Genomic DNA, 23089 nt, shown 5'->3' with positions numbered 1-23089 from the left:
GGAACTTTCCTATGTGTAAGTGGGGTGTATGTGTATATATCTCATTGTATGAATGATGTACAAATTAGTGAACTGTGTATGTGTACTGAGTGTGCGGGTATGGACAATTGATTTTTGTCTAACTTTTGGGGTGTACAGGATATGTGCTTGGATTGGTGATAGGTATGCATGTGCCTAGGCTAGTTTGGATGTGTATGTGCCTGAGTTGGTAGCGTGTGTATATATACACCTACTTGATTTGTGTGTTTGTATATGTGCAATTCTCACACCCTCCTGTCTAACAGCACAATATTGAGATCCTGAGAGTTGGCCTGACCCCACAGAGCAACACTTCCAGATGAGTTTGCTAGCGAAGATGTGCTCGGAAGAAGAGCAGTAAGACAGAAGAGACAGATTAAGAGACCCATGGGAATGGCTGGAGGATGTTGCAGTGCCAGAGCCACTGACACTGTCTCTGCTTGTACCTGTGGGGTTTCAGTCCAGGCAGGACTGCTCACTATTGAGGCTTCCACCCAGGTCCAGGTTTGGCGTTGTGGGGACTGTGGCTCGCAGGTTCCTTTCAGTGATGGTGCTTCCTGGTGGTGTATCTCAGGGAACAGGCAAGAGAACTACAGAAGGAGGTGGTGAGGCTTTGAAGCATCCTCTGCAATAAGGAGTTCATTAATTTGATGCTGGAGGAGACCTCTGGGACTCTGGAGGAAGAACTGCCAGAGGCAGCACTAGAGAAAGGAGAGGACATGGACTCCCAGGAAACTGTAAGATGGAAGCTTGTGACCTCTGGCAGCAAGCAGAAATCTTCATCTCCACCTGCAGCAGTTTGTATGGAGAATAGATATGGAACCCTAGCAAGAGAGGGTGAGGAGCACGTTTCATTGGTGACAGATGACAAAACAAGGAGCAACAGTTTCAAGTTGCAGCAAGAGAAGTTTAGGTTAGATATTAGGAAGAATTTTCTCACAGATAGGAGGTTAGTAAAACATGGGAACAGGTTATCCAGAGAGGTTGTGACCTCTCCATGTTTGGAGGTTTTCAAGACCCGACTAAACAAAGCTTTCGCTGGGATGTTTTGGTTGGGGATGGTTCTGCTTTGAGCAGGGGGTTAGACTAGATGGCTTCCTGAGGTCCCTCCCAGCCATAATTCTACTAAGTGGCTTGGGAGCAGTCTGTATGGGAAGACTCTTCTGACTAGCCATTAAAGGAAAAGTGTTAACTCAGATGCTGCCCACCACTCATCTTCATATCAGACTCATCTAGTTAGCAAGTTAGCAAGTCTGCTACAACTTAGCTATTTAATTTGTGATGATGTAATTTCAGGGCAGTACAGTTGTCTGTTTCAAATATTGTAATTTATATCAAGATAGAAGTGGGGTAAAGAAGTCAGAAGGTCCAACCAGTAACTGTATATAAGAGTGGAAATTCAGTTACCATGGAATACAATGCACAGAGGAAAACCCAACTTACCATTTTGTGCACAAAAACAACTGGTTAGTCTTAGTTTGCCCTTTTTCCTTTTCCAGTGTATGCCAGTTTGCAACGGCTAGATTGTTGGCTGCTTTTCACTGTATCAGCTTTTAGAGGAATTAAACTCATGGCAGAGGTGATATCTTTTATTAGACCAACTAGATACTTGCAAAACAAAAATGTATTTGCAAGTTTTTGGTCACAAGTACTCTTCATCAGGCATAGGAGATTGCCCACAAGCTTGCAAATAATTTTCTTTTTTGCATCTAGTTAGTTTAATAAAAAATATCAAAACTTGTGGCAGAGGTGATTCCTTTTGCCTCTAGACCAGTGGTTCTGAATCAGGGGTACATGTACCCCCAGGGGGTATGTGAGATATATTTCATACATTGTCTAACACAGGTTGAAGGGCCAAAAAAATGTCTTGACAATTGAAAGGGGGTATGTGAAGTCTCACTCTGAGACCAAGGGGTAGGTTGACTGAAAAAGGTTCAGAACCGCTACTCTAGACCAATATGGCTACAGCCTGGATACCTCAGCTTCTAGAGAACTTTTGCATCCATAGAAATCAAACTTCTTTTTGAGATTAGTGTCATTATCCCTGATTTATAGAGGGAAACAGAGGCAAAGTGATATGTACAAGGCTATCCAGGTTGGCAGAGCTGGGACTAGAACCTGAATTTCCTGACTCTCTTTGACCATGTTTGCATCCCAGTACAGTCCAGAGAAAGCTTAGGAAAAATGAGATACTTTACAGAAAAGTATGTACATTTGGCAAACTCCCACACATACTGCACAAGTATAAGTAACATGTCATGTTAGAAACTCTTGCGTGATGAGGGCATGATCCAGTTCTGCGAGTATGAAAACACACTAAATATCAAACAATTTGCTACAGTGACAGTATTTACATAATATTACAGTTGCAAAAATGTCAAGTGTCTTTGAACAGCACTCTTTTTGTGATCACATTTATAAAGTCCCCTAATGATTATCTAATGCAGTGCAAAACACTTGATAATTTAAAAGTCCTTTTAAACTGTTTTTTTGAGATTATAGCCAGATTCCATCATTTTTAGGCATCTTCTTTCCCCTTTTTGTACTTCATCTCATTGTGAGTTGTGCACACACCAAAAGAAAGATGGAACTTTCCATAATCCAAAAATAGTAAGAAATTTTGGCAAATTGATTACATAAGAGGTTCACCAGGCTGCCAATAATTTTTATATTCAGAGTTACATAGAGCAATAAGATGGAATTCAAGCTTTAGCGCAATGGATTGAGGTTCTTCAGTCAATCAAATTATAGCTCAATCAGTTCATTTTAATCACTTCTCTGGAGAGAAGTAAACCCCTATGTTGAAGAATATGCAGCAATTTTATTGATGGAAAGTTTAATTGTTTCATTTTTCCTTACTGTCTGTAACACACTAGACTTTTAATCAGTGGGAACTGAAGTTATAATGAAGTAAAGTCCACTTTCCACAGTTCACAACTAGCTGAAAATAATTGGGTTGAGACTCCCATCCAGACAGCGTAATGCCTCTGGCATTTTCCTGAAAACTATACTTAATTGCTTTGCTGATGTTGTTAAGTGGTCCTGAGGGGGATGAAGTAGTAAAGCTGCCCACATATGCAGGGAAACAATGCACAAAAAATGTCTTATAAAGTCCTTAAAAGAAGACCAGCTAGTGACTAGAAGAAAATATACAGTGTGTTTTGTTTTTTTTTGTGTGTGTCTTTTGTATACCAGAGAGAGCACTGAGAGTTTGGTAAAATAAATGGTGAAATTCTAAACATTAACCACATTTTTATTTAAAGATGGAAATTTCAGGACTTTACATGCAGGAAGTGTTCAGATAAAAGCCCTCACTATTGAAGCTGTGGACATATGAATAGACTGACAAAGGACTTAGGCATTGTAATGGAGAGTGTTTCAGTGCTTGATTTTTAGGCACCTTCCTGATGCCTACTGGCATTTCCTGTCCCCTGTTAGGCGCCAAAGCTAAATGCACAAGAGTGCACATGGGTGTATTTTAGGCAGCTAAGTGCACATTAACATCCCTTTAGGCACTTTAGATCCTCAGTCACTTTAGATCAGCAGTTGCCCAACTAAGGGCCCCCCAAAACAATCAGAGCCCAGGTTTCTTGACATGCCCAGAAGTATGTTCTATGTGCTGGGCAGCTCAGCACATCGTTCATGCCTAAGCTCTGTTGAGAGTCTCAAAGAAGATGCTTCACTGGCTGTTTTGCTTATGGAGCGCTATCTGGTAGGTGTTCTCAGAGCAGCCTAACAAACAAATTGGGCTCCACACAGAATTGGCTAGAATTGGAGACCTTCTAACCAACTGCTAAATGGCAAAAAGGATTCACCATGGTCATAGGAAATATAGCTAATTTTCCTCTTCTGCCTGAGGGGATTCAAACTCTTCTCCCCTACTTCTGGGAGAGTATCCCAATTAGCAGGATCAAGGCTATTCTGGGCTGGGAGTAAGATATTCTCATTCCCTTCTGCTGAAGCTTTTCCACTTTGCATAGAAGAAATAAAAATACATTGAACCAGTGATCCTGTAGCTTTGTGGCATTCATCTGGCAGTGGGCTTCAATATTTCACTATTTTTGTTGAATATTCCACTATTTTTAATAAGTGGGTTAAGTACTGAAGCCCATTTTTCCCTCTGCCCAAATGAAGACCCTAGTAACTGACCATAAAGATGTGTGTGTACTCTCTCTCTGGCCCAATGAATATTAATTAATTCATAAACTCATTAATAGCTTCAACAGAAGGGAATGAGAGCAGGCCTAAGTCTAACTCCTCCCTATTCCCATTCCAAAATCTTTTTTTTCCTGGGTGGTGATCTTCAGTAATGAGGGGTGGGAGATAAAGATTTAAATTCCCTCAGGCAGAGGAGAGAATGAAACCTGGGTCTCCCAAATCTTGAGTGATTGCTCTGACCCCTGAGTTATTGAACAAAAGTGAAGGAGAGTATTAAAACCACCACTGCTACCAGTTGTGTTTTGAAAGAAAGCACTGCCTCACCCCATCTCAGTTTCTGAAAGGAAGGGCTGAGGCACCAAACCCCAGGAGAGACTTCAGGGCTGTGAATCCTGAGTGGATGCCCCTCCTTCAGCCCAGAATAAGTACCTAAGTCACAGAGAGTAGTAGCATTTCAGAGAGGCATCAGCATGACTCAGTATTGTGCAGGGAACCTTGACACCTACCCTGAACGCTGTGAATTCCACGAGATGCTGAAAAGTTGGGGGTTGCAACCCTCCATGTTGTGACCACAAATTCTCCTCTGTAGATCTGGCTTTTCTAGGCTTTCTGTGCAATGCACTGGGAGAGTTAGAGGCCTAAAAATGGGATACACTGAAGCTACCAAGCCCCAGAGTACAACTTCTGTTTACAACCTAAACTGCTCTTTTTAAAAGGCCAAATCCGAAGATTAAACCTAGCACCTCAAACTTTAATCCAAAGCTTGAATTCCCATGCTGAGATCTGGGGCTTTGGTCAAGGTACATTACAGAAATGTGGGTGCTGATCTGCCTTTCTTACCCTGGCTTTACAGCATATTAACTTGTTATTTACAATGGTTTATGAGAGAAAAGTTTCAGGCCGATGACATTCAACTCCTGATCCTGCATTTGGATTCAGGATTCAGTTCCAGGGCTAGGGTTCAGACCCATCTCTAGAGTGGTTGTGCTACAGCTGATTTACCTTTTAAACAAAGAGGAGTATTAGGAGCAAGAACAGCAGCCGGTTTACACACTTAGCAGCAGCAAAAATCTCTCAAGACAGACAACCTGTCTTTTTTGAGCCAATATATACATAGAAGTTTGATAAGGACTTTGCTTTTTTTCATTTCCAGAAGCTCTGAGTTAAAATCCTGTTTCCCAAGGATCACATCGACTCTTTTGTCTTGTGCTAACCTGTGTTCTTCAGGTTATGCTGTTCCTCTGGTGTTTGGAACGCATAGCCAAATTCATCTTTGGTGTAACTGCACTGAAGTTACCAGAGGTTCATTGGTGATGAAAATGCAACCCATAACAGTCATAGAACAGTAGGGATGGATGAGACCTTAGGATTATATACAGGACCAGTCAGAGTATCTGAGTAACCTGAACAATGATTCAGATGATTTTTTGCTATGGAAAGGTCAGGCTAGCCTTCAGGTTAATTAAGTTATCTTAATTCTTTGTGAAGGAAAATATTAGGACCCTACAAAGAAGATAGACTTGCTATAGCCAGTGGGTTAATACTGAGGTTCATTTCCTGGGAAGTCTATCATTTGGTTTTTAAAATTTAGATGGTCAAGACCAAATTCTGCAGTTAGGGCAGATACATTACAGTCACATATATAAAACACATCCAGATTTGTTTTGTAGTAGGTCCTTGTTGTGTTTCTGGTATGCTAAATTTTGGCTCTATCCAAGGTTTTTGGGATGGTTCAAAGACACGGTTATGAATTTATCCTGAAATATGTAGACACCCATGTTGTAACTGAGTCCCTGAGACCAGAGTAATTAATGAGTACTTTGGCTTTTGGGTACTTTGGCCCTTGCACTGATACAACCCTGGAGTAATTTCACTGAAGTCAGCAGGGCAAATTCTGCTCTAGAATAACTTAGCAGGATTATCCAGAATTGTTAAATGACCATTACTGCTATGGACATTCTATAAGGCTAAAATAGCAGGAAATGAAATGTCCTTAGTTATTTAGCATAGGATTTCATAAGTAGAAGGATTATTTCATGAGATTCATCAGATCAGCTGATGAAATAAGTCTTCTGCTTATAAAAGCTTATGCTATAACTCTGATTTAGTTAGTTTGTAAGGGGCAACTCTACCCTTCCTCCTTCTGACTTCAGACTAACATGGCTAAATACCTCACCTTGTACTAACAATCATGCTCCAAATGTGTGGGCCAGAATCTTTGCACACCTTTACACTATGGAGTAATTCTTCTTAAGTCAGCAGAACTACTCTGGGCACATCTACACGAGATGCTTAATGCACGGTAGACTAATTCTACTGCACATTAGTGTGTCACAGCAAAACTCATGCTAATGTGCACTAGAATTAGTCTACTGCACATTAAGTGTCATAAAAAGACACCATTGCTACTATACAGTAGCACCAGCTACTGTGCATTTAGTTAGTACCTCATATTAGAGGTACTAAACGTAATGTGCAGTAGCAACAGCGCATTAATGCACATGTAGACATGCCCACTGATGTGAAAGGAGTAAGGAGGAGAATTGGGTCCATTGCCTTTAAATGTAGCATACATTGCAGCTTTCATAGAGCTCTCCATTTCTTAAACCATAGCTGTCAGTTTGGGAGTCCATAAGGTCTAAATGGGGCTCAAAATCATTTCAGATGAGCTGCTTCTAAATATGATTTTGGCACTCAGGATCATCTACTGAACCAGTATCTCCTGCAGAGTGCACATCTCTAGTGAAAAGTTGAAAAAGAGGACAGGCTGTTCTTGACTTCAGATTTACTGTTTGTAGCAAATGAGGTTGCAGCATAGGGTAAAACTTTGCCACTGATTCTTTTCACTTGCAACGTTTTTAAATTAGGCCACCCAATTCATTGAGAAGTTCATCAGTCTATTTTTTAAGAGGATGAACAAAGTTATCCTTTTTGACATTAGGAAAAGGTAAGTGGTTTAGAATTGGGTACTTCTACAGCTATCAATGTGTTACTAGTCTGTTGCAAAATGATAGCTTGATCACCCATTATCATCTAGTATATCATATAGTTATTGCACTACAGCAGTAAATCTCACTTGGGGAAAACAATCATCTTTTCAGAAAAAGAGCAGTTCCACTTATGATACCAAGCATAAGTTGTATTAAAAAATCACTAGACATCTACCCAGTTTAAATTATTTGAATGTGCAACTCCCATTTGCACAACCCAGCTTTATTTTTAACATGCGATAGATACTGTATATTCAAAAATAGGAACATCCTTAAGTTCCAGGCAAGACACTGTTGAAAATGAGAGGTAGCACTGAAACTCATATGCAAGTTAGTATAGGATTAACTGCTTCACATTAGGCAGTGGTGGTTGTTTAGAGAGTGCCTCTGAAACAACTCCTCATGCCAAAGGAAGTGCAGGAGGCATGTGACTCCTATGACCTGGTGGTGTAGAAGCAGGTGAACTATTGCTCTTACTTTCTGCCACACTATCTCATCTCAGTGGAGTGGCCAGTGCAGTAGGTATTCTTGTATTATGACAGCCCATGAATCAGGTATCCTTTGTGCCTTGCCTCTTAGTAATATAGATACCTTACTACCTAGCTTTTTAGTAAGCATGGAGAAATGTGAGTGTGCTATGCTGCATAATAACTAATGGGAGAGAATATAGACATGGAAAATATACTGTTCCTAGCTTCATATTTTTACTCTTCCAGATTCTGCTTATTCTGAAGAACTACACTTCCCTGCACGATGCTTCATCAAAGAAGGAAAAAAAAGATGAAAAAGGAGAAGGGATCTACCAGTGCCAGCCTCTGTGCCAGTGTGTTTGAAGGGGTAACCCTTTACTCTGGTTCATTGAGCAGTTTCTTTCCTACTTAATTTTGAAGAGAATCCTGACTTTTCCAGTGCCCATGTTGCTGTTCTTTTTGCGAACTCCTCTGTATTTACTGTCATAGCAATTGCATGATATCTGTCTCTGACACCAACCCATTCTAAGCAAACCCAACAGCTAGATTCTCTGTGCTTTCAAGACCTGTAGTCTGGGCAGAAACAAGATGAGGTTCACAGTTTGACACAGGCACATCCCCATTTACTGTTTGTTAACATTAACAATATTGCAGTGTCCTTTTTCTCATCTAACAAATCAAGAAGAACTTATCTGTGCTACAATAATTCTGACTGGCTGAGCCAAGATGCCTGCTGTTTGTATTCATGGGTTTAAGTTACTCAGTTCCAATCATGCTGGAAGCTGTGCTTGATATAGTATCACAGTGCATCTGGGTTAATATTCAGTGGGTGCATCTACACGAGACAGTAACTGCACAGTAGCTTAATAACAGTGTGCATTAGTGTGCAGAGCATAAACTGTGCTAATACGCTACTGCACAGTATTATTAGGCTACTGTGCAGTTAGCATCATTAAAAAGATATGTGCCAGCACTACTGCACAGTGGCACCAGTTACTGTGCATTGATTTAGTACTTCATTATACAAGTACTAAATGTAATGTGCAGTAGCTGTGGTGCATTAACGAATATGGAGACGCATACAGTGGGCATGTCGACACATGACACTGACTGCGCAGTAGCCAAAAAGTACTGCACAGTAGTGTGTCACAGCATGGACAGTGCTAATATGGCACTGCGCAATATAATTAGGTTACTGCACAGTAGCATCACCTAAAAGATGTTCATTGGTGCTACTGTACAGTACTCCAGTTACTGCACATTTATTTACTACTCGTTAACACAAGTACTAAATAAATGCCCAGTAACAACTGTGCACTAGTGTCTTATGTAGATGTACCCAGTCAGGTCACACCAACATGTCTTCAGTACTAACAGGATACTCTACGAGATTTAATTTTTAATATTTATATCTGTAAACAAAACTAGTTTCATCACATGTGAATGCTGTTTTAATTTAATTAGCTGGATTACATAAAAATATCTGTGTTTAGTGTTTTATCAATTCAGCTGGGATATGACAGAGGTTTTAATCCTGTTACCTTGAAAGCCTCTTGCTGCCAGCATTAAAAAACAAACTAAATCCAAAATATAAAATAATTTTGCTTAAATTTTTCAAGGAAAATTCCTTTTTTCCCCTTGGACAATTAAAGGTAAATTGAACGGGACAATAAGAATTTTTATCTTGTTTCTTGAAAACCAAGGTTTTTATTGTTTCATTTATTTTCCTCTCTTTTTATGGAAGACATGCAAAGTTCTTTAAATGGGAAGGAAAAAAATAGAAAAAAATAGAAAATGATTGTTTCTGCTTTTTGAAAATGAAAACACTTCTATTCAAAATGACAAGGCTTAATTTGTTAATTTTCAGTGAAACAAGGATTATTTTTTAACATTTTAACTTTGATGAATCCTACAAAAATGTTATTTTGTACAAAAAATGTTATCTGAAAAATTTCATCCAGCTCTACATACTCACCTTGTATGTAGATGAACCCTGAGAGGGGCAAAAAATGTATGCAAATTCCCAGTGGTATGCCTATGGGCATATAACCATGGGAATTTGGCAGTATGTAGGGGACAGCTGGTTCCAGGGATGTGAAAGGCACATACAGAGTCCTTCAATTTCTTTTGTCATAACACAGTCTCTTGTTTTGTAAGGTGCACTTCATGAGAATTAAGATGGGCCACAGGAGCAGGAATGCAACAGTATTGTTTTAAAGGGAGCTAGTCCATTTCAACAGATAGGTCAGGGCACGGGGGCGTGGGGACTGACAGAAACCAGAAAAGCAGGTTGCTGGGTGCAAATTACTTTAAGAATATACTTGTAATTGCTTAAAAGGGAGCAGAGGGGATAGAGTAGCAGATCTGGATAGGCTTTGGAGAGAGGAAGGGAGAGTTAGGAATGCAGTGGCCAGTTCTACACAAGCAGCAGACTACATAGTTTTACTGTGCAGTCATTTAGTACTTCCATAAATAAGCATTCCCACATTTTTTTCAGATGCTACTGCGCAGTAGCCACGAGCTACTGCGCAATGGCTTGTTGCTACTGTGCAGTAGCATTGCATCATGGTTAGTGCCTGCCAATGCTACTGCTCAGTAGCATCTCATACAGATATGCCCAGTGTTCCTTTTTCATGGATGGCAAGTCTACTATTCTGTTTTGCACTCTCAGCCGGGTCAGCCAGCTGCCCCCAAAACAATGACTAGAGTACTCACTGCACTCTCACATGCATTTTCTTCTTCACAAAGACCTCCAACAGACCCATAGAAGACTAGGCTGTATATGTGTGCTATTACAGAGATAAAAAATTAAGCAAGCACAAAAAAACAATCTTTAAGCTGTGACCTCCCACACAACTTTCAGGCCTTTTTTATACTTCTCAGATAAGGCACATGTTTTTTTCCCCCCAATTACCTTTAATAATATATTTTAAAAAAGCCAAACCTGAAATCAACAGCAGTAGGGCAAATTGATTTTTAGCACTTATAATGCAGTAAATATGCAAATTTAGTATCATGGAGGAGGATGAAAATATTATAGCATAAAAGGTTCAGAAGATTTTATTTAAATGGTCAAGTAATGATAAATGATTATAATAGCTGAGATCAAACTGTTCTAAGAAATAATGGGAGTAAAAAACCTAACAACTTGCAGAGAAACTTATATAAGTTGAGTGTATGAATAGAAAAAAATTCTTGGATATATAGTAAAATAGCAAAACCACAATTTTTTTTTAACTCTGAGCATTATATATATATATCTGAATGACCTTAAAATGACCTTAGGAAGGTTGAGAATCAGCTGTTATCATTTTTTTTTTTTTTTTTTTTTTTTTTTTGCAGATTCAATTGTGCTTGCCAGTTTTTGCTTCCAACAAATTTTATATGCAGTAGGGGGTGGGGGCCATTAACCGCACGCTGTGTAGCAAAAATAAATAAATAAATAAAACCTGTGTGTAATATGTGACTGCACATCAGTTTATAGGCAAAGCCTGCTGAGGAAGGATAGCAACTATAGGTACAGGAATGATACATCAATTGATTTCTAGGGAGGTTTGCACATCTTTATACCTACCTAATACAACACACAGTATACAACAACAGCAATGCGTACCTAGTGATCCATAGGTTTTATTTTATAGTGGAGGAAACTACAAACATATCATGCCAGGATCCCTGCATGCAAATACAGACTCACTTTTAAAAGGAGAGGTACTAGCAGTTGACAGGAGGTGGGGAGAGGAGATATTATTTTATCTGAACTGCTTGCAAAATCTTTCTGCCCAGCTATTTTTATTTTAGTTTCTAATGATAATCGATTCTGTTATCAAGACAATATTTACTTCCTAGAGACAGACCAATATTCAGTGTAATAAACCAGAGTAATTACTTGGCACATCGCTTGCTTTATACCTTTCCTAAGTCAGGCAGAGATTTCATTAAATATTTTCTTCTGTTTTGTAATAAAGAGGAATTAAAAAAAATAATTTCATTAACCTTATGAGAAAATCTCAGTTGATCTCACTTTTCCAGAATCTATTCTATTCATAACATTTATACCTTAAGAGACCCTGAAAGTAGTTGTTTTTTTTTTCCTGCCTCTTTTAAGTTAATGGCTACTAGGGCTGCATCCAGATGAGCACGGTCATTTGGTTCCTAGGGGACAAGTAGTACACACCTTGTGCCGCTCTTACTTGTCCCCAGGGAATGCCTGTGCCATATGAGCTCTGGCGTGCAGCAGGTTACCCTGGGTGGGGTAGCAGAGGTTGGGGGGCTGGGGGCTTACCTGGGGTCCTGGGGGCTGGGGAAGCTGCAGCTGCAGTGCTCCTGTAGCTGACAGCCTTGGCCAGGCTCTGGTTTTAGGCGGTGTGTGCTGCCACCATGTGTGCCACCCTGCTTTTTTCCCCCACAGGTTTTTTTTGCCCCAGGATCTCCCAGAGTAAAAAATACAGCCCCCACCCAACACCTGCATTGCAAAGCAGCAGCATGGGGAATGCCTGAATGTGCAGTGTGTGGTGCTGGAGAGAGGTCTGTGGCACCACATACTGCATGGCCACGCTTGACTTGATGTGTGCCTAGAAGGCACGTCAGTTGAACAAATCAATGTTAGGCCTCACTTTCTCCAGACTTCAAGCTTGGAAAAGGAAGACATTTTGCACTGATGCATTTGTATTATACCTATGGAAGAGAAACATACCCTGTGGATTAAAAGAAGTAAAAGGTATATTTTACATAAATTTGCCTCTTTATTCCAAGCCAAGCATCCTTTTTGGGTGTTGCTTAGGCATAAATATGCTAGCTCAAGAAGAGACACTCATTTTCTTTTATTTGAAGAGTCAACTTGTTGCATAAATTGCTGATTTTATCCCCTGGAGGCTAGTCCAATTCACCTCTAGAAGAGAGTCACACTTTCAGGCTGGGTCCAACCCTATTTTATTGCTTGCAAGCAGGCCGACAGAGGAGCTTGTTGCTCAAATCAGTGTCGACCCTAAACAAAGCGCGCGCACTGCTTTTATTGAGCTAGCAATTTTTAGTTGGCGTGTTACATTTTGATTGGTCATTACAAAACAAAACCTGGGCAACATGTAAGACATGCGTAGTGGGCCATCCTGTACCATGTGGGTGGAAAGTTACAGAATGCAGGGGTTAATACTAAAACAAGGAACAAAGAAATGTAGAGAAAAGTATCTATTTTCGCTACAAACTGACCAGAATTGTAGTACTAAAACACAAACATTCCTCATATTATTCTGGGTTTCTGGAAACTGGCCTTGCAGCATGCCTCACCATCTTACCTGGTGACTAGGGGGTCTCAGGGCATTCCTCCAGCTGAAAAACCCAAAACAGGGGAATCCAGTGGAAGAAATGTTCACATGATATACCTAATGGAGATCCCCTAATATTATTCCTTCAGGTTGAAATGAGGCTTGCTTATAGACCTGAATCCCCAAGGAAAAGTTGCTGGACCCATCCCCAAACCCGGAGGTCCTCCAGGACCAGTAGAAAGTATCAAATACGCTTGTGTTTAGGCTTTATGGTTCTACTCTTCCCCAGCTTCTGATGTGTCTCCTAGTTTCCTGTCAGTGTTGTTGCACTGAACCTGCACTAGCAGGTTGCAAAAATCTTGACCACTGCTTCTCCTGCACAGAATCTGGCCATTGAGAAAATGGCTTTGTTGAGGTGCAGAAGGAAGGGATAATGCTATAGCCGTATTTTCATTAACTTAATCATATTATACTCCATCAACTTTAGCAATAGTTCCATTTCTGCCTGCTGCCACCATTCTTTTTAGTGAAAAGGCTGTTGTCCTGGTGGACCTATTTGCCAATTAAATTGTCTTGCTTTTTCATCTCATCAGTACCATTTTGGCCCTTACAGTTTCTCTGTGTAAATAATTTCTAGTAGTTTATCCAGGATGCATATAGACATTCAGTCATGTGCCACAGTTACTGTGCATTAAGTTTAGTACTTGGATAACCAAGCACTAAATCAATATGCAGTAACTGTCACTGCTGCGCAGTAGCACCAGCTCATGGGTTTTTACAGACACTAACTGCGCAGTAGCGTAATATTACTGTGCAGTAGCATAATAGAACAGGTTTTGCCCTGCATGCTACTGTGCAGTGTTATTAGGCTACTGTGCAGTTACTGTCTTGTGCAGATGTACCCCCATGGTCCTAAACTACTGCTATTTGTCTAGCTAACCATTCTAAAACTAAGGCAAGTACTTCAACAAGTACTTCTGGAGTATGACAGTGCAATAACAAAACTGCTGATTAGCAGAAGTTTTGTCATCATTGCTGAGCCTGGTACTGCTGGAAAAATTAGGTCACATTGTATTACTTGAGAGTAAGGTACATTGCACATTGATGTTACCAACAGCAAATGGATATTTGCCAGTTGGCTTACATCTATCAATTATTTCTTTTAGAAATAAATGAAAACAAACATTAAACAATTTTTAAAATCTTTGTATTAGTCAAGATTAAAAAGAGCCATATCTTTGATCAGGTGAAGTTAGTATCTTCAAACCACCTGATGCAGAGTCAATGTTGTTTCTTCACACTCAGCTGGAATACATGACTCCTTAATTTTTCTGCCTCCTTTAACCTTTTCATTCCCTTAGTAGACTTTAGTGATGTTTTAGGGCATCCACCAAAACTTTGCCATCTGCAAGACTCAACTTTGTCACTTGAAAGACAACCATTGGTGGCCTTCTTGGTGCCCTTTTAGCCTTCTATGTTTGAAATGTGAAACCGCTTCTCTGCTTTTACATAATCTGGACTTTGTCCTTCAAGCCATCTGCTCATTACAAAATCCATATTATTAGCTGAAATGTGCCATGCCAACATCTGGTCAAATGTCCATATATCATCTAGATACTATACCACCTTGAGGTGTCCTTTTTATCAAGTTTACTGTTTTATGGCTTCTTTTGCTGGTAAGGAAGTTTTTCCAGTGTAATTACTCTTTAGCTCGCTTTGAAGAACTGGTCTAGGATAGTTATTTTTATAGATTTTCTTTTTGACATACATGCATATATCTATATATATAAAATATGGGTATGTGTGTATGTACACATAAAAAAACATTACCTAGTAGGGTTGTGTGAACCTTTGGTCCCTGATTAGATTTGGCAGAGATTTGGCCTGATTCAGTGGCTGAATCTCTGAATCCAAATTGAATCAGAGGACCCTTTAATCTCTCCAAATCGAATTGGAACCCTCTAAATTGATTTGGAGTGATTTGGAAAGATTCGGAGATTCAGACATAGACACAGCTTTAAATGTTTTTTCTACATACCGCTAGGTAGCAGGCGGCTCATGAATGCTGTGTTGCTGAGGCACATGGAGCATCCCACTGCAGCATGGGGGACTCCCCAGCATGCTCAGCAGCAGATTTGGAAGTGGACCAGAAGCACTTCCGGTCCACTTCCAGGTCCAGTGGGGAGCATGTGGGGGCACTTCCAGGTTTGCTGCTGAGCATGTGGAGGACCCCCCATGCTCCTGTGAGACCCTCCATCTGCCCCAGCATTGCAGTGCTCACAAGCCGTGCTGGTACCTTAAGGTATGTAGAAAAAACTTTTAAAGCTGTGTTTACGTCCGAATCACTGATGTTCTGAATCAGCATCAAATCTTCAGATCTGGATTTGGCCGAATTGAATCACGGACAGTTATCCGAATCAACTAATGGAATCACTGTTCCTGATTCGGGCTGAATCTAATTGAATAGGGTCTGCTTTGCACACCCCTATTACCTAGGACAATAAAGGAAGCTATCCAATCTATCAACATAACATGGAAACCTGAACAGACCAGCATAAAACTGAAATATATGGCAGAAAATGGTGGATGCTCTATGTATTGCTTGGTACAAGAAGGTAAAAAAGAAAAGAAAATTATACATATATTTAAAGTTAGGTAAGACGTTTGTAACCAGAATGTCATGTTGTATCATCCACATGGAAACTTTTTACTTCTCATTGTCTCACAGTCCTAAAACAATTCTTTTGGATTCTCATGCATTCTCCATGATTTGCAATGGCTAATAGCATTTCATGTGGAATTCAAAGCTATGACAGATTATTTCCTAGATCTTCCTAAGCTACTGAAAATGTTTTCAAACAAAGTGAATTTCTTGCATTCCCCTATCCAGAATACCTGCAGCCAAAAGGAAAACTATAGCTGTAAATGTTTCACTCCAGTCTCTGCTCTGACAAATTGTGCACACTTTAGTCTCCAAAATTCATTTCAAGTCAAATAGACCTACTATGTATCCAGGCACACCGCACAAATTGGGGTGTGTTTCTAGTAGTGCAAGAGTTGTACCTGTGGTCTCTGGTTTGCAGGGTTATGAAGGAAAATAATCCCCTAGTCTTTAACAGAGCAAATATCAGTATGTTTCATGTGTAAAAATGTGCAGTTGATGGGGCTTTAGTAGATATATGAAGCTCCATGTAGTTAAAAGATCCTGTGGATATATTTATGCAAGAATTACTCTCATTTATATTTATCACTTTGGTGTGTAGAGGGGGCTAATGTCAGCTCAAGACTTCCTTATGCTCCTCAAACCAGAAAAAGGGTTCTAGTAGAAATGAAGGGTACCTATACATGTGCTTGGGAGGGAGAGGGGAGGTGCATTATTATAGCAGTTCCTAGAGAACATCTCTAATTAAAACACTGCATTAGCGAGTGTATTAAGCCCCTGCACATTTAAAAATGGCTGTGGGACACTTTAACTAAAGCTCATTCAATGAGCTTTAGTTAAAGCGTGTTCTAATTAGAACACGGCGCAGACTTGATTAATTGAGTTTGCTCTGATGCATTCTAATTAGAATGGGTCGGAGTATGTGTATAGGTACACAAAGATCCATGAATCCAAGGCTTCCTTTGACTAAGAAGCCAATTTTCATGATTCCGTATTTGAATATCCATTCCCCCCTTGAACTCACAGTAATTTAATAACTGTTTGCAGCAAAAAGCCTAAGATGCAAATACCATTTTTTCATGAATGGAAATTGATGAGAATGGGTAGAGCAAGTGCCCTTTAGACCACTTTAGACCATGCTACTATTTTTACCCCTATGCAGTACTAATGCGGTTTGGACCCCTTGGAGGAAAAGCAAACACCACATATCACTGCACAGCAAATCTGCAGCTAGACTCAGTGATTACCCATAGAGTCCTGGGTCTGCTTCAAGTGTCCAAAAATGTGAATGTTTATCTTAACCTCATAAAATCCCAACTCCCTTCTTTGTAAGGAGGATGAACCATTTTCATATCACTAACTTGAACCCTTGAAACATAAGGAGTCTTTTCTGCTTCTGCTCTGAACAACAATTTTGTAATAACTCATTCAGTTTTAGAAGTTCATCAAACTGAGTGCAATAGAGTCTCATCTTTGAAAGCCCAAACAGTATAAACAGCCTTCAAGTACCAAAATGCTAATGTTGTTCTGAAATAGTGCCATCTTGTGGGAGTTTAGTGACAAAAATATTCACTCAGAAGGTAGTCAAACTCATCTTCTTGTGCATTAAATTAAGTTCTAAAAGCTACATACTTTAAATAGTATAAATCACAGCAAGAATATGTAAATTTGGCCATAACTTTAGCAGTTTTGCATGTAGTATCATACCACCTGAATGATTAACGGAGGAAATGCCTCCCAATTATGGACTGCTGAAGGTGCACAGATAGCTATGTGCATATCATTATAAATCCAAAGAGCAGATGGAAATTTTGTAACATCAAAACATTCTCTCATTATTTGCTGTTTCCTACCTTTGTGAATTTCTACAAAACCTTGGAGTGCTGTAGGCTTTGCTATGTAATTTCTGAGTAAAATATCAAAATGAGCGAAAGCTTTGGACACAACACAGTGATTTATCAGCGTGGTGTCATCTTTGTTAATCTCAAAGGGTCCCAGAAAACAAAGAAACATTGGGTAGCTATTTTTTTATAACCATGGGTAAAGCCTGGTGCTTGCATTATGATTTAAAAATGTTTCCAAAGACATTGTACATCTGGTTTTGAAGAGCAGAATTAGTCTACAAGGACTTAGATCCACCATTGCTCTACCTGTTTATGAAGCTTCTGCTCTCTAATTCTGATACCTACTGCTCAGAAAGAATCATCCCACTGTCCCTTCCCAAATTCCAGAGCTTAGTTGTAGATCACAGAAGACAGGATCTATTTGGGATTAGATTTGAAAAAATTACCTGCAAGTCTAACCAAACTTGTCCAGGTTGACGGTGTCCAATTCACAACGAGGTGGAAACTTCTCCTTTGCTCAGGTGATTCCACACATTTTATAAAAGGGTCATAATTTCCAAACTTGTGTTCTGAAAAATGCCTGACAAGAGATTTCAACATGCCAAAAAATTATTGTTGTGTTTGACACAGCACTATGCCTAAGCCTAAAGACAAACTAAAGAGCAGATTCAGAAAGAAATTCAAATAGATTTCAGAAGAATGTTTAAGACAGATGACAAAGCAGACATTTAGCCAGGTGCAGGTAATGATCTAGCCACAGGTGTAAAGTAACCCCAGAGAAATAAAATGAGAGATTTTTATGGCAGATGACGGAACAAGGAGCAACCATCTCAAGTTGCAGCAAGGGAAGTTTAGATTATATATTAGGACAAATTTTCTTACTAGGAGTGTAGTGAAATACTGTAACAGGTTACTCAGAGAGGTGATGGAATCTCCATCCTTGGAGGTTTTTAAGAGGTGGCCAGACAAAGCCTTGGCTGGAATTATCTAGTTGGAGATGGCCCTGCCTTGAGGAGGGGGTTGGCCTAGATGACCTCCTGAAGTCCCTTCTGACCCTAATCCTTTATGATTCTATGATTCTAAGATACATAAGATGTGGAGGTTGGCTGGAGCTGAGTAATTACCACACTCCAGCAGACTCAATTAATCAAGTCTGCTCTAACATGCTATAATTACAGCACATTGGAGAAGCCACCTGGCTTGTGGACAGGCATCCATTGATACTAGATGTTATAACTAGATATGAGCTATTATTAATTGATGGTTATAAAATATAGCAAGTGATTGTAAAGCATGGTTATAAGCAAACCCTTGGACCATCTGTAATGGTCTATAATAACTAATTAACCATTGATTCAAATGCATATCAATCATTTATAAACCTCTTATAAATGGCTTGTAAATGGAACCATCACATCAGGTGTGACCTGTGTTACTAGACTCTAACACATAAGCTTACATAACTCACATTGGCCACATACTTAAGATCAACCAAGAAAGGAAAATGAAATCACAACGTGAGAGTCGTCAGTTCTGACTCATTCTTAAACTGACCTGCCAAGTGGACATTTACACTCTTGCTCATATGGATCTACAAGCTTGAGACCATGGAAGACTATTGGGTTAGCTGAGGTGGCCTTTGCCTTCCATCAGTAGCACCTTTTTCTTAATCTCATTTTGTACTGATATTCTGTTAGATGAAAATGGTAAAATTCATGCTGCTGCACAAAACTAGCATAAGGCATTTGCAGTGCTTAAAAGAGACTTAAACAATGTCCAGGCCTTATGCCAATCATCTTCATTCATTTAATGCAATTTCAGTTCTTAAACCTTTGGCTGTTTGCAGTGACCTTCAGTTGCTTCGCTGGAAGCTGGAGGAAATAAAAGTCATCATCATCAGGTATGCCAACTCTGTGCTAGTGCAAGGTTTGCTGCATGGCAGCTTGTAATATTAGACACACTCTGTTTCAGTATATTGGATGGAATTTAATTAAAACACAACCATTTCAAGGGAGATAATGTTTTTGTACATTTAAAGGTACAATGGAAAGCTAATTAGGAAATAATTTTTCAACATTCACTTGTTTAAAATTAGAGATAAATAATCCACTAGCTACCTTTTTATTTTGTAATATTTTTGCAGTTTGTTACAAAGATGAATATTATGTTTGTTGTTCAGTAACAGCTTGAAAAAGGTACTTAGGTTTTATTTTCCACCTCAGATACATGATGCCTTTTATCTTACATTTTAAATGGGAAGCCGCATTAATAAACCCTTAGTAACCACACAAATAGCTAGAAGCTGGTATTAAAAATACAATATAACTAATTACAAATGCACACAATATTTTTTATCAAACTGTGTCTAATTTTTAAGAGCCTGCAAGTTCCTTCATAATCTCACACTCCCTCCACTCGCTGCCATGCACAATTTCACGTCATCTTTGTTTAGCATTACTGAGGATATATCAAATAGTGGTATCACACAGAGACATTAGTACATTAACCAGTCCACACCAAACACATTGCAGATAGATCCATACAGAAAACCCACAAAGCCCCTCTGGGCTCCCCAGGGTCAGCCTACTTGGATTTAGTTACAGAATTGGGGCCTAAAATAGAACAGCAAGGTTGCCTGCTCAGACACATACACAGGTAGTTTAACAGATAATGAAATGAATCAATTCGCTGAATATGGTGCTTCATATCCAGCTCTCAGTGAACTCCTGATCTTGCATTTTTTTAAAACCAGTGCTAAATTTCTCCCTGTGGATGCGTTTATTCTTGATGATAATTCTAAACAATTCTCCAGAGTTTTCCCTTAATAACTAATAAAAAGATGCCAAGTATTCTGTTCTCTTAACAGTATATGAAAAAAAAATATGAATTGAGTCTTCTCATGCAAATGGTAGACCTTTCATTTTTCCGATGTGCAGCAAAGTGTGCTGTGGTCAGAGATGGTTTCTCTGAGCAGTAGGTCTAGGGGTTCACTTTGCTGATCCCTGAAATACGAACAGGCTGATCAGGAGGACACTTGTGAGGATCAGTGACACAGTTCCGGTTTAGTATTCTTTAGTTTCTTTTACTTCTCTTTGTTACTTGCACAGTAAATCTACAGCACAGGGTGATCTTAGTTCTATCTCTGAAGGGGTCTTTTGAGAAAAAGTCAATTTTTCTTGCTCATTTTCCTGTCCCAGTAAGACACCCCAGAATTTGTTCTGTTCTCTCTTTCTTAATGAGCCAGTTCAGTTCAATGATAATATTCAAGTCATAGTTCTTGAAGAAGTGCAACATTAGCTTGGGGTTGTGGTACTTCCAATGAACGTATCCAATGGAGGGATACACATTTGTGGTATGTGTGCCCTATTGCTGAGCGATATTTAAACAAGGAGTGTAAAAAATATTGAGCATGGGGCTAGGATGCAAAATCTGAATCCAAATCTAGGTGAATTTTGCACAGATACAATATTAGACTATTCCTCCTGCTGGCCTTTGTGAGAAGAATCCCTTGCAAAATAGGGTGCTTACCAAAAAAGCCTGCAATTTAGGCATGCTTTGTACCATGGCTTTTGTTCAGATTTTGCAAAGGCAATTTCTGTCATTTCTAGCGCCCCAACTTCAGCATATCCATGGACAGGGTTCTGATTTTGACTGCCCTCTCTACAAACTACTGGCACAAAAAGGCTTCACTTCATAAAACTAAGCACGAAAAGCCCCGTGTTGTCTATTGGACTCATTGACAAGGTACAGTTTCTTATATAAGGCTTGGTTTTGAGGCTGGCCCTGAGGGAGAGAATATTTCTCCTTTGTAATGATTTTATCATTGGAAAAGTTCATTTTGGAAGATGCCTGGAAAACAATGGGGCCACATGGGGAATTCTTTACCTCTTGAAGAGTCTATCACTCTGTGGTAGAAGAGTCAGTGGGATGTGTTATCTCACTACATCCTCTATCAATCTCTGTTTGATTATTATGTTATTGAATTGCTTGTACCTTGAGAGATTAAAACACAGCTAGGTGAGTGAGAAGCAGAGAGCTACTATACTGACTTTGAATATAAGTCAGACATCAAAATATTTTTGAAGTGTAGAACAACCAAGCTTTCACTTCGTCACAGGAGCAGGAGCAGATGTTGCCTTAGGCAAGGAGGAAAGGAGCTATATATATATTTTTTAATCGGCTGCTGAACCTTGCACTACCTGAAGAACCATGCATTTTATGGAGCTACTGGTTAGATGCTTTTCAAACCAATCTTCTGCCTAAGGGCTATCAGATGTGCAGCTGAGGTGAAGAGCTTTTTCTATTGTGAATCTTTGTAACTTGGGCACCTGCTGCTCACTACAGTAAGTAAATGGCTGGGTTGCTTTGCATCAGAACAGGGCTTTATTAATTTAGGAACATGACAAGAGTATGCTTTCATTTTTTTCTAGTTTAAGAAAAATTGTTGTGCTCCAGCAAAATTTGGCTGAAATGTGAGTTACTAATGAGCAGAGACAAAATACCTATTCTGAGGAGAAAGATGTCATCCTGAATAAAGTCATGCAAATCAGAAATCAGGTTAGCTTATTTTACAAGTTACACCAATATTTTTAAATAAATTTCCTAAAATAACTGTCGGTCCATAGTATACTTATGGCAGCTCCATTTGAACAATACTGCAGATTTGTTAACCAGAGGATTCTCCATTCATAACGCTTTTCTTCTTTCACTGTCGAGGTATAAACTTAACCAGCAGCACCTAAGAAGCATTCAATAGGATCTCCAGACTCTTCTGGTTGTTTATACACCTAAAATCTCTATCTAGGGTCTTTATGTGGTCCTCAGTACCATTGTATCTAAGAATCTCCTAGTTTTTAACACTGGAATTGAGGTAGAGAGAGAGAAACTATGTCTCAGGAAGAGTCAAGTGTTAAATTCATTTTACAATTAAGTCCCAATAATGTGATGTGCATATAGTTGGAGAATACAGTTGATACATGTGCATATCTCTGGAGACATCCACCTTTAAAAACATAGCCCTGCTGTTTCATCTAAGAACAGGCTGCATATGGCTGTAACAACATAGAGTTTCAGGCTTCAGAACCCAAGCTCTCATATGAAAGAATAAAGACTAAGAATAAAGATTATATATATAACCAGATTGTGAACATGCTTGTAGGGGATAATAATATTTACAATACCAGTTTGTTAGATGTATAATCCAATTTAAAAATTTTAAAGACTTAATAGAGTAAATGTGTGTGTGTGTGTATAGTCTTCTTTCTTTTCATATATATTTTTGCTAATTGCAGAGAGTTCCTTTAGACCTATACTCAAATATATTTTGCTTTTATAACAATTTTGTTATACTATTAAGTCTTTAAGATTTTTAAACCATAAATATATGCCTGACAAGCTAGTACTGTAAATATAATAATTATCCCCTACGAGCATGTTCACAATCTGGTTATTAACTAAATATTGCCTGAAGCCATACCAAATAGGAGAAAAACAAATAAAAAACCTCATAAAACAAAAATCTCTGACTTGAAAATAGAAAGCCTATTTAAAGATATGAAGACTTCCTCCAGGCAAACATCCTAGCATTACTTATTGTCCTAGTTTAATATCACACTCCTTTGTCTTGGGACACTTTTGGTGAAGTGATATTAGTCAATACCTCTGAAACAGCATTTCCTATCTG

The sequence above is a fragment of the Gavialis gangeticus genome, unplaced genomic scaffold, assembly GCF_001723915.1.
Source record: "Gavialis gangeticus isolate Ggan-Ray unplaced genomic scaffold, GavGan_comp1, whole genome shotgun sequence".
Taxonomy (NCBI): Eukaryota; Metazoa; Chordata; order Crocodylia; family Gavialidae; genus Gavialis; species Gavialis gangeticus.
This window is presented reverse-complemented; position numbering follows the sequence as displayed.